The sequence below is a fragment of the Notolepis coatsorum genome, assembly GCF_963971535.1.
Source record: "Notolepis coatsorum genome assembly, chromosome: 19".
NCBI lineage: Eukaryota > Metazoa > Chordata > Actinopteri > Aulopiformes > Paralepididae > Notolepis > Notolepis coatsorum.
This window is the reverse complement of record NC_140183.1, coordinates 13,805,605-13,815,404: the sequence shown is the minus strand read 5'-3', so window position 1 is coordinate 13,815,404 and position 9,800 is coordinate 13,805,605. Positions and strand designations below refer to the sequence as shown.

General features: G+C 47.1%; 1 protein-coding gene across 1 annotated transcript in view; it reads left to right on the top strand.

Annotated features, from left to right (window-relative positions):
* Positions 1-588: 588 nt before the first annotated feature.
* The window catches only part of has2 (hyaluronan synthase 2), a 276,517-nt gene continuing 267,305 nt past the window's right edge, over positions 589-9,800 (top strand). Inside the window, exon 1 of the mRNA XM_084336929.1 lies at positions 589-1,187. The gene's annotated coding sequence lies outside the window, so the exon portion shown is untranslated. The remainder of the gene's footprint in view (positions 1,188-9,800) is intronic.

Sequence of the window (9,800 nt, the reverse complement as noted above, 5' to 3'; positions counted from 1 at the left end):
TCTGCTGGTCAAAGAAAAGAACTGCGTTCATGTGAATGAATGAAACTAAATGAATGGGATTCCATCCTCAATGCATGGAACCCTGGTTTGGAAAACGATGGACCAGCAGCACGTTGTTTCGGTGTCTTGACTTTTTAACTAAACTACTTAGAGGGGTGTGGTGTTCTATAGCTCTCCAACGGAACAGACTGTAATTGTCTAAAGTAACGCGTCATTAGAAACTTCAACCACGCCAAACTTTCACACTACAGGTAATTAGCGACAAGTCACTACAGTGTTAAACCAACCGACTCACGGGAACATGTTCTCTCCTCCTCCTCTGCCTCGAAGTTTGAATGGGGCATCGGAACGTAAGTGACTTCTCCCCCCCCCCCCCCCCTCCCTCCCTCCCTCTACCTCTCCCTCTCCTCTCTCTCCTCCTCAAGGAGTATGCTCCTCCTTGTCCCCCAACCATCCCCCTTATTAAAACAAGTCTCCAGTTTGTGTGCGCCGGTAAGAGGGTCTGCGAGCGGGCAGGAAGCATAAAGAGGCTCCACACCCGCGGTCTGGAAAGAATCAGAGACGCAGGAGCAGAACCCGAGAGAGAAAAGCAGAAAGCTCTGCTCTGTAACCTGGATGACCTGCTAAACCCTCAAAGCCAAGCCAGCTCATTACATTTGGGATTGTAGTTTTTTTGTGTGTTTTTTCCTATCATCATTATTATTATTATTATAATTTTTTTTTGTGTGAAACTTTTCATATAAAAGAAAACTTTTTATACACCATATGAATATTGCCAAAGTTGACTGTCTGTCGGATGGTCGTTTCGTATACCTTTTTAAATAACTTTATATGAACTGCCACCGTTGCCTGAGTGACAACTCAAGATGTTCGTGTGTCTAGAAGAAGTTAGAAGCAGCCTCTTCTGCGGAGTGAATGTCTGGACAGAGAGGAGCTGAGCGGCGCGCAGCCTGGGATATGTTTTTATCATAGAAAGACACGTCCAAACACAACCTGGTGGGAACTTGCACACTTTCTTTTCTCCCTCGATGAGGATCATTTTGAGAGGATTCATGAGACTCGCTGGCACAGAGGTCACCTTTGAAACTTTGTCCAGAAGTTTTCTCCAAGTCGAGCGGTGTAAGAGACGCCGGAGGTGACAGACAGCATCATCTCTCCAGGACTGACGCACAGACAGCTGCCTCAAGGTAAGAAGTTCTTACTAAGAACCCACAAGTTATTTCATTATGGTGGCATGCGTCTTGGTCCGTTGGATTACCATGGAACGCTGGCCAATTATAAAGTATATATTTCCAAATGCCAGTGTTTGTGTTTTGTAATGTCATTGACCATTCAGTTTGACCGACTCCTACTCCTAATAGAGAGTTGGAGGCGCGCTCGTGCGTAACGGGGACGTGCCTACTGCCGGTGCGTAATGGGACTGTTTGTGAAGTTACTCAGCGCATGAAGCGGCTATTTTTATGGCACAAATGATGGCAATTTCTCTGCTGTGCTTCTGATATATTGACAACAGATTGCCCTGCTGCATCGTGCAGCAATTATACTCCCGGCAAATGCCGTGTTTGTTTCAAGTAGTGTAATTATGGGAACAACGACGGTATTCTTCCTGGTATAGAGTGGAGTCAGAGGAGCCTGCTGTGGAAAGAAATTGGAAGTTTTACAAAACTCCACCGAGGATGGAAATAATGCCAGAGAGACACTTATCATACCGCTAGAATAAAAGCCCTTAACCACGCGTCACGCCACACACGTCATACACGGCGGGCACGTGTGAACCAATGAGGAGGAGGGTGTATTTGGACACGGTTCAGAGTGCCTAATACTAGTGGGGGGCGCGTAATTTGATAGGTGTTCGGGCACGTGCTGTAAACATATCCAATCAATGTATTGGTATACTAGCTGTTCATTATTCTATAGTTTATTGTATTCAAAGCAGATTAGATTAATGCAACATATCAGGCCATCTTTACTCATGATTATCAAACGCAGGCTCCTGTAGCGACGTGTTGAAAGAAACATGTGGCTAGATTTAGGCTACTGTGTGCAGCTGGTGAGTCACAGTCGGTGAAGATCGCCTACATGTGTGCTGCATGTCACAGACACCGGGCCCCTGGTAGTGCATGTTACAGACACAGGGCCCTTGGCACTGCATGTTACAGACACAGGGCCCTTGGCACTGCATGTTACAGACACAGGGCCCTTGGCACTGCATGTTACAGACACAGGGCCCTTGGCACTGCATGTTACAGACACAGGGCCCCTTGGAACTGCATGATACAGACACAGGGCCCCTTGGAACTGCATGTTACAGACACAGGGCCCCTTGGAACTGCATGATACAGACACAGGGCCCCTTGGAACTGCATGATACAGACACAGGGCCCCTTGGGACTGCATGTTACAGACACCGGGCCCCTTGGAACTGCATGATACAGACACAGGGCCCCTTGGAACTGCATGTTACAGACACAGGGCCCCTTGGAACTGCATGATACAGACACAGGGCCCCTTGGAACTGCATGTTACAGACACAGGGCCCCTTGGAACTGCATGATACAGACACAGGGCCCCTTGGAACTGCATGATACAGACACAGGGCCCCTTGGCACTGCATGTTACAGACACAGGGCCCCTTGGCACTGCATGTTACAGACACAGGGCCCCTTGGCACTGCATGTTACAGACACAGGGCCCTTGGCACTGCATGTTACAGACACAGGGCCCTTGGCACTGCATGTTACACACACCGGGCCCTTGGCACTGCATGTTACAGACACAGGGCCCCTTGGCACTGCATGTCACAGACACCGGGCCCTTGGCACTGCATGTTACAGACACAGGGCCCTTGAGACTGACGGCAACATGTCAAATTGCTGATGGAACATGTTGATTTGCACAGTATGACTCTTCAATACTGCTGCTGCTGGATGAGAACATAATACAGTACATGTAGGTAAATGCGTTATCATGTTATCAGAGAGAGAGAAAGAGAGAGAAAGAGAGGGGAGAGAGAGCGGGGGCAGAGAGAGGATAGAGGGGGGAGAGAGGGAGCGCAGAGAGAGAGTGAAAGAGAGAGGGGAGAGAGAGGGGGGGGCAGAGAGAGAGAGAGAGAACTAGGGGGGAGAGGGGGGCAAAGAGAAAGAGAGAGGGGGGAGAGAAGGGGGCAGAGTGAGGGAGGAGAGAGGAAGAGAGAGGGTGGCAGAGAGAGAGGGATAGAGGGGGGAGAGAGGGGGGGCAGAGAGAGAGAGAAAGAGAGGGGAGAGAGGAAGAGAGAGGGATAGAGGGGCGCAGAGAGAGAGAAAGAGTGGGGGGAGAGGAAGAGAGAGGGGCAGAGAGAGGGATAGAGGGGCGCAGAGAGAGAGAAAGAGTGGGGGGAGAGAGGGGGGGCAGAGAGAGAGGGAAAGCGAGAGGGGTGCGGAGAGAGAGGGGGGCGGAGAGAGAGGGGTGAGAGAGGGAGGATAGAGTAAGAGAGAAAGGGCAGAGAGAGAGATAGAGGGGCGCAGAGAGAGAGATAGGTAGAGGGAGGATATAGAGTGGGGAGAGAGGGAGGGGGCAGAGAGCGGGAGGGGAGAGAGAGAGGTAGAGAGGAATATAGAGCGGGCAGAGAGAGCGAGGTAGAGGGGAGAGAGAGAGAGAGAGAGAGAGAGAGAGAGAGAGAGAGAGAGAGAGAGAGAGAGAGGGAAGAAAGAGAGGGAGCGGGCAGAGGGAGGGAGGGGTGAAAGAGAACGGGAGGGAAGAGAGAGAGGGAGGAGAGAGGGGGGAGAGGGAGGAGAGAGAGGGTCGCAGAGGGAGGGAGGGGTGAAAGAGAGAGGGAGGGGAGAGAGGGGGGAGAGAGAGAGGGAGGAGAGAGGGAGGAGAGAGAGGGAAGTGGAGGGGAGAGAAGGAAGGAGATAGGGGGAGGAGAGAGGGAGGAGAGAGAGGGGTAGCAGACAGCATGCAGTATGAAATGGCTCCTCCCCCTCATAGCTCCTCCTCCTCAGAGCTCCTCCTCATCATAGCTCCTCCCCCTCATATCTCCTCCTCCTCATAGCCCCTCCCCTCAGAGCTCCTCCCCTTCAGAGCTCCTCCTCCTCAGAGCTCCTCCTCATCATAGCTCCTCCCCCTCAGAGCTCCTCCTCATAGCCCCTCTCCCTCAGAGCTCCTCCCCCTCAGAGCTCCTCCTCTTTAAAGAGTTGCATGAGGCTAAACACAGATAAAGAGCTGATGAGTCAAACCAGCAGTTCACTTGAGTCAAGTTACTTCACCAAAAAACAATACAGATTGATTTTGCACATAATCTCACACACATCCAAAAAGTCTTCAAACTGTTTTGCACACATTCATTTATGTTGACAGTTATTAAAAGTGATGTGATGTTATCGTGTACACTGGATCCTTGTGTTGTGTTACGTCCAGTGTTTCCCCTACCATTGCCTTGGCGGGGCGGCCGCCCCCCCTGAAAAAATTATAATAAAAAAAATGTATACATTTATTTTTGCTTTAGTCACAGTAACGTTGGCGAGCTAGCTAAATTATACATAAATCGGTTTTCATATAATCAATCTTCACTAAGACTTTAAAACGGTGGTGCGGCACGGTCTACAGAGACGCCAGAAAAAACCTACCAAATCCATTCCGAGACTGACTAGCGTCCACGCGTAACAAGTCTCAGTCTCTCTCTCTCTCTCTCTCTCTCTCTCTCTCTCTCTCTCATCTCTCTCTCCTCTCTCTCTCTCTCTCTCTCTCTCTCTCTCTCTCATCTATCTCTCTCTCTCTCCTTCAAGTAACGTTACACTATAAAACGAACTGGATAGCTCATATAAGCCATTCTCCCTTTCTGTGTATGTGTGTGCGCGCGTGCCCGTCCCAACTCTGGTCTTTGGAAAGTTTGATATTTACTGAGGATGGCCAGATAATGTTGATATTTAAACTTAAAAAATTATTATACAGAGAGAAGCTTCAGCAAGTACAAACGCTGCTGACCGGCGACAAAGATAATCCTCACTGAGGAAAACACAAAGGCCTAACCATCATGTATCACAATGGTGATGCCAGCCAGAGATGGGGAGAAGCGTGAATCTTTAAAGGACATATCTTTGAAATAAATTACATTTTACAGTTTTTTTCTTGATTTCTTTTAAATTAATTATTATTTTGTATTATTTAACTATTTAATTATTATTTAGTTATTGCACTGCACTGGCAGTTGAACTGCATTGAACTGAACTTAATTGAAAAAAAGAAACCTCATAACCTAACTGGCACTGAACATTGAACTACACTGTAGATGTACTATTATTAAAGTTAGTTAAAACATAATTTTGTATTGTTTTTGTTGGTTAAATCCAAAGGAAAAAATATTAAATCAGAGAAATCCGAAAACAGGAAAATTAAAAACAGAGAAATCCGAAAACAGGACAATTCATATCCGAAACATGAAAAGATAAAAACGGATTTCATAGGGCCCTAGTTAAGGTGAGTTCATAAATTCACTCTGAAAATCTGCTCCACTCTGATAAACTGACTCTTTGGTCAGAGCGTCCATTGTGCACTCAGAATTTCCGAACAACTTGAGTGCGCTCGCTCTGACACTGGTTGTAAATAGTTATTGTGTTGTATGTGCCTCCCTCAGTGTTTCCCATTAATTACCTAGACCAGTGGTTCTCAACCTGAGGTACGCGTACCACTAGTGGTACTTGTTGGTACTGCTGGTGGTACTTGAAAAGATTTATATAAAAAAAAAATTGTGCAGTCAGGCCACTGAACTTAGAAGCAGGCCAGGCCAGTGTTTCTAGTTGCGGCGGCGCGATAGTTAGATAACCTAGGTGGGGAACAACCAGGAGATCACTGTGACAGAGAGTATTGCAGTCTAAACAGTCATAAATCTTTTATTCAACTTCAGCCCTGATTATAACAATTTTTATTTTTCGATTTTATTTGTAATGTCAGATAAAAAATGAAATACTGAAAAGAGTTGTTGTTAAATCTGACATTACAAAAAACAAAAAATCCATCAAAATCTGTGTTGTTGCTAATCATTGACACATGCCTAGCCTGTAATAATACCCCCCAGAAAAATCTACTTTGCATTTATATTGAAACAATCATTTGTCATGCCATCACACAAACTGGCATTTAAAGGGTTACAATAAAATTTTTTATTGAATATGTGTTTTCTTTTTTACAATAATTTGTGATGCCCATCACAAACACTGGCATTTAAAGGGTACATTTAAAAAAAATCCTGCACCAGAATGCAGGAAATTAAGTCTTTGTAACAAAATAATTCCTGGTGGGGGACCCCCACTTAGAAAGTGGCCTGACTGGGCCTATATTTCACACTATATTTCCCAGCCTGAATTATTTCCTCAGTCCGGCCCTGCTTATGTGAGTTGTCAATGGAACAACAACATGCTGTGTGTGTGTGTGTGTGTGTGTGCGTGCGTGCGTGCGTGCGTGCGTGCGTGCGTGCGTGCGTGCGTGCGTGCGTGCGTGCGTGCGTGCGTGCGTGCGTGTGTGTGAGATAGAGAGAGAATGAAGGACAATTGCTTGCTGTGGAGAGCGAGAGAGAGAGAGAATTAAGTACATTTGCTGAAATACAGTTGTTCTTAATTTTCTCACTTGTTATGTGAGAATGTTAGTTATTATGTTCTCAATGCCCCTTGCATTGTATGAGTTGTGTGGAAGAGTTTGCTAGTTCTAGTGCTACCCCTTTGTACATTGTGGCTGTGGCTGACAAAAGTTAACAATAAATAATGATATTAGGACTACATTTGCCTCCTGCGTGAACTGTGCATAGACTGTATTTTAACGTCGGTCATATGGTGGTACCTGGAGAGCCAGCTACGTTCTCAGGTGGTACTTGGTGTAAAAAGGTTGAGAACCACTGACCTAGACTGATACATTGCCAATAGGGATGTATCAGTAGTATTGGCAGTGGTAGTAGTCGTAATAGTAATCCAGTATATTTTTTTATTTTCTAAAAAATAAACCAGTTCAACACAGGTAACCACTTTTGATGGCTCAAATGTATGCTCTAGTCTAGTGGTTCTCAAACCTCTCCTCGAGGCACCCCATCCGTTCCATGTAGGGATGCCCCGATAATTTTGTTTGCCACCGATACCGATCACCGATCGTCGTGAGCCATATCGGCGATACCGATCCGATACCGATCGTTTTTTGATTAAAAGAAATTAAAATGTATTTTATATAATTTTTTTATTTTTTTTATAAAATATATATATTATATAATTAGACTTGTACTTGTATTATCTGCGAGACATCGCCACCACGCAACAAGCTCCACTGTCTGTGTGTACTCTAGTAGCCTCCAGCTACAGCCAGGATTCTCCGGAGCTGCAGCTGGACCCTATTGGTATAACGTTACTTAACTGTGCTCAGCAAGCCCTCAGCTCGAATACGCATCGAATCAGTGTTATAAGACATTGATATCAGGAGCTATCTGTAGCTACTGCTAGCCGGATATATAACGTTAATACAACGCCTCAGTGAATTATTTAGTTCAATGGGACATTTTGTTTTTAACAGTGAACTAACTTGCGCTAACGTGAGCTAACAGCTAACAGCTAACAGGTATCATACCTACCTACTATACTTGCTAGAGCGTTTGTTGATGTCAGGAGCTATCGGTAGCTGGCCGGCTATATACCGTTCGGTTAGACAATGCCTCATCATGTATTAAACTAAAAGTGAATAGTTGACTGGGTCATTTTGTAACGGTAGCTAAGCTAACGTTAGCTCAGGGAGACCCGACACGCCGTCCTCCCGTGTCTCACTAGACTAGACCCGTGTTTACATGCGTGCGGGAGGGGCTGGACTCGAGAGCAGACGCCGCACCACCGGTGTCTGAGACAGAACTCAGCGACAGCGAGTGATCGGGTTTGACGATCGGTGAAAATAAAACATTATCACAGATCACCGATCGCATATTTATACTGAATATCGGCCGATAACGATCGGTGGCCGATCGATCGGGGCATCCCTAGTTCCATGTATTTGTTAAATTCCACCACCAGCACACCTGATTCAACTAATAAAGGGCTTGTTAAGTTGAATCAGGTGTGCTAGTGGTGGAATTTAACAAATACATGGAACAGGTGGGGTGCTTCGAGGAGAGGATTGGGAACCACTGGGATCTAGTCGATTTTGTGTTTTGAGCACAAAGTTCATCATAGATCTGGCCTCTTTATTTTGCTCTCAAAGTGCACCAGATTGATGCATTTAACTTTAAAATGTACAAAAATATATATATATTCCGGGGGAGCATGCCCCCAGACCCCCCTAGAGGGTCCGAGGTTCACCAACCACAGTCTCATAAAATCCTGTGGGAAACACTGTCCCTGTATTGTAAATAGTTCATATGTGTGTTGTCACTACTGTATGTATAATTGTAAATAAGTTTATTTATGTGTTGTAAATAAATATTGTTAATATTTATTTACCTAATTTATGTGCAATCGTTTCATTTCAGCTCAGTGTAGAGAAATGCACTGATACTAACAACCGCCTTACTGCGCACGTCTATGACGACACTGTTGACACCACGTATCCGTGACACGCGCGCCCCGCGACAACACTAGTAGTTTTGGGGGGCCTACCACCCCCCCTGAAAAAGATCCTAGGGGAAACACTGACGTCCATACAACGTGTGAGAAGAAATCCACCACACAGGCCTGTGTGGAGATCACCGCTCCACGAGAGGCCAGAGAAACAGAGACCAAACATCAGCTTCTTTCTAATAAACATGTTGGGAGCGTTTCTTACAAGTTGTGCAAACTCTACTGTTTCCTCTGCTCCTTGTATCAGGTTCTTGGTGCGTGACCCCCCCCCCCCCCTCTCCCCCCTCCCCCTCCCCAAAAGTTCATACACCTATCAACCATGACCTCACCAGTGGAGGGATTAGACTGGGATCGATTATAGTTTATGGACCATGTCATAACACACAGCACCGTTAATCAGTTCTGCTCGAATTGGACACAGGATCCGAAGGCCCCACCCTCCCCGCTAAGCCCCAGTACGTCTGTCCCCTGCGTGTCCCTCCCCAGTCCCGTCTGTCCCCTCCTGGACACCCAGTCCCTCCCCAGTCCATCCCTCCCCTCCTGGACACCCAGTCCCTCCCCAGTCCATCCCTCCCCTCCTGGACACACAGTCCCTCCCCAGTCCGTCTGTCCCCTCCTGGACACACAGTCCCTCCCCAGTCCGTCCCCTCCTGGACACCCAGTCCCTCCCCAGTCCCTCCCCTCCTGGACACCCAGTCCCTCCCCAGTCCGTCCCTCCCCTCCTGGACACCCAGTCCCTCCCCAGTCCCTCCTCCCTCCTGGTCAGCGAGGGAGCGCTCAGCTGACTCAGTGCAGTAACGGCCCACACAAGGAATGTCCAGATGTGAGTTGGACGTCGAGGCATTTCAGACACGTATCTGTCTGTCCTCCTCCTGGAGCTTCCTTCCTACTGTTTGGCAAACCTAATGGGAACCCTGTATCAACGTGGGGGTCCATGACGTGAAGACAGTTTGAGAACCAGCACCCCTCAGACAGAGACAGAGATGGTGACAGAGACAGAGACAGAGATGGTGACAGAGAGAGAGAGAGATACAGAGACAGAGACAGAGATGGTGACAGAGACAGAGATGGTGACAGAGACAGAGATGGTGACAGAGAGAGAGATGGTGACAGAGACAGAGATGGTGACAGAGAGAGAGATGGTGACAGAGAGAGAGATGGTGACAGAGACAGAGATGGTGACAGAGAGAGAGATGGTGACAGAGAGAGAGATGGTGACAGAGACAGAGATGGTGACAGAGA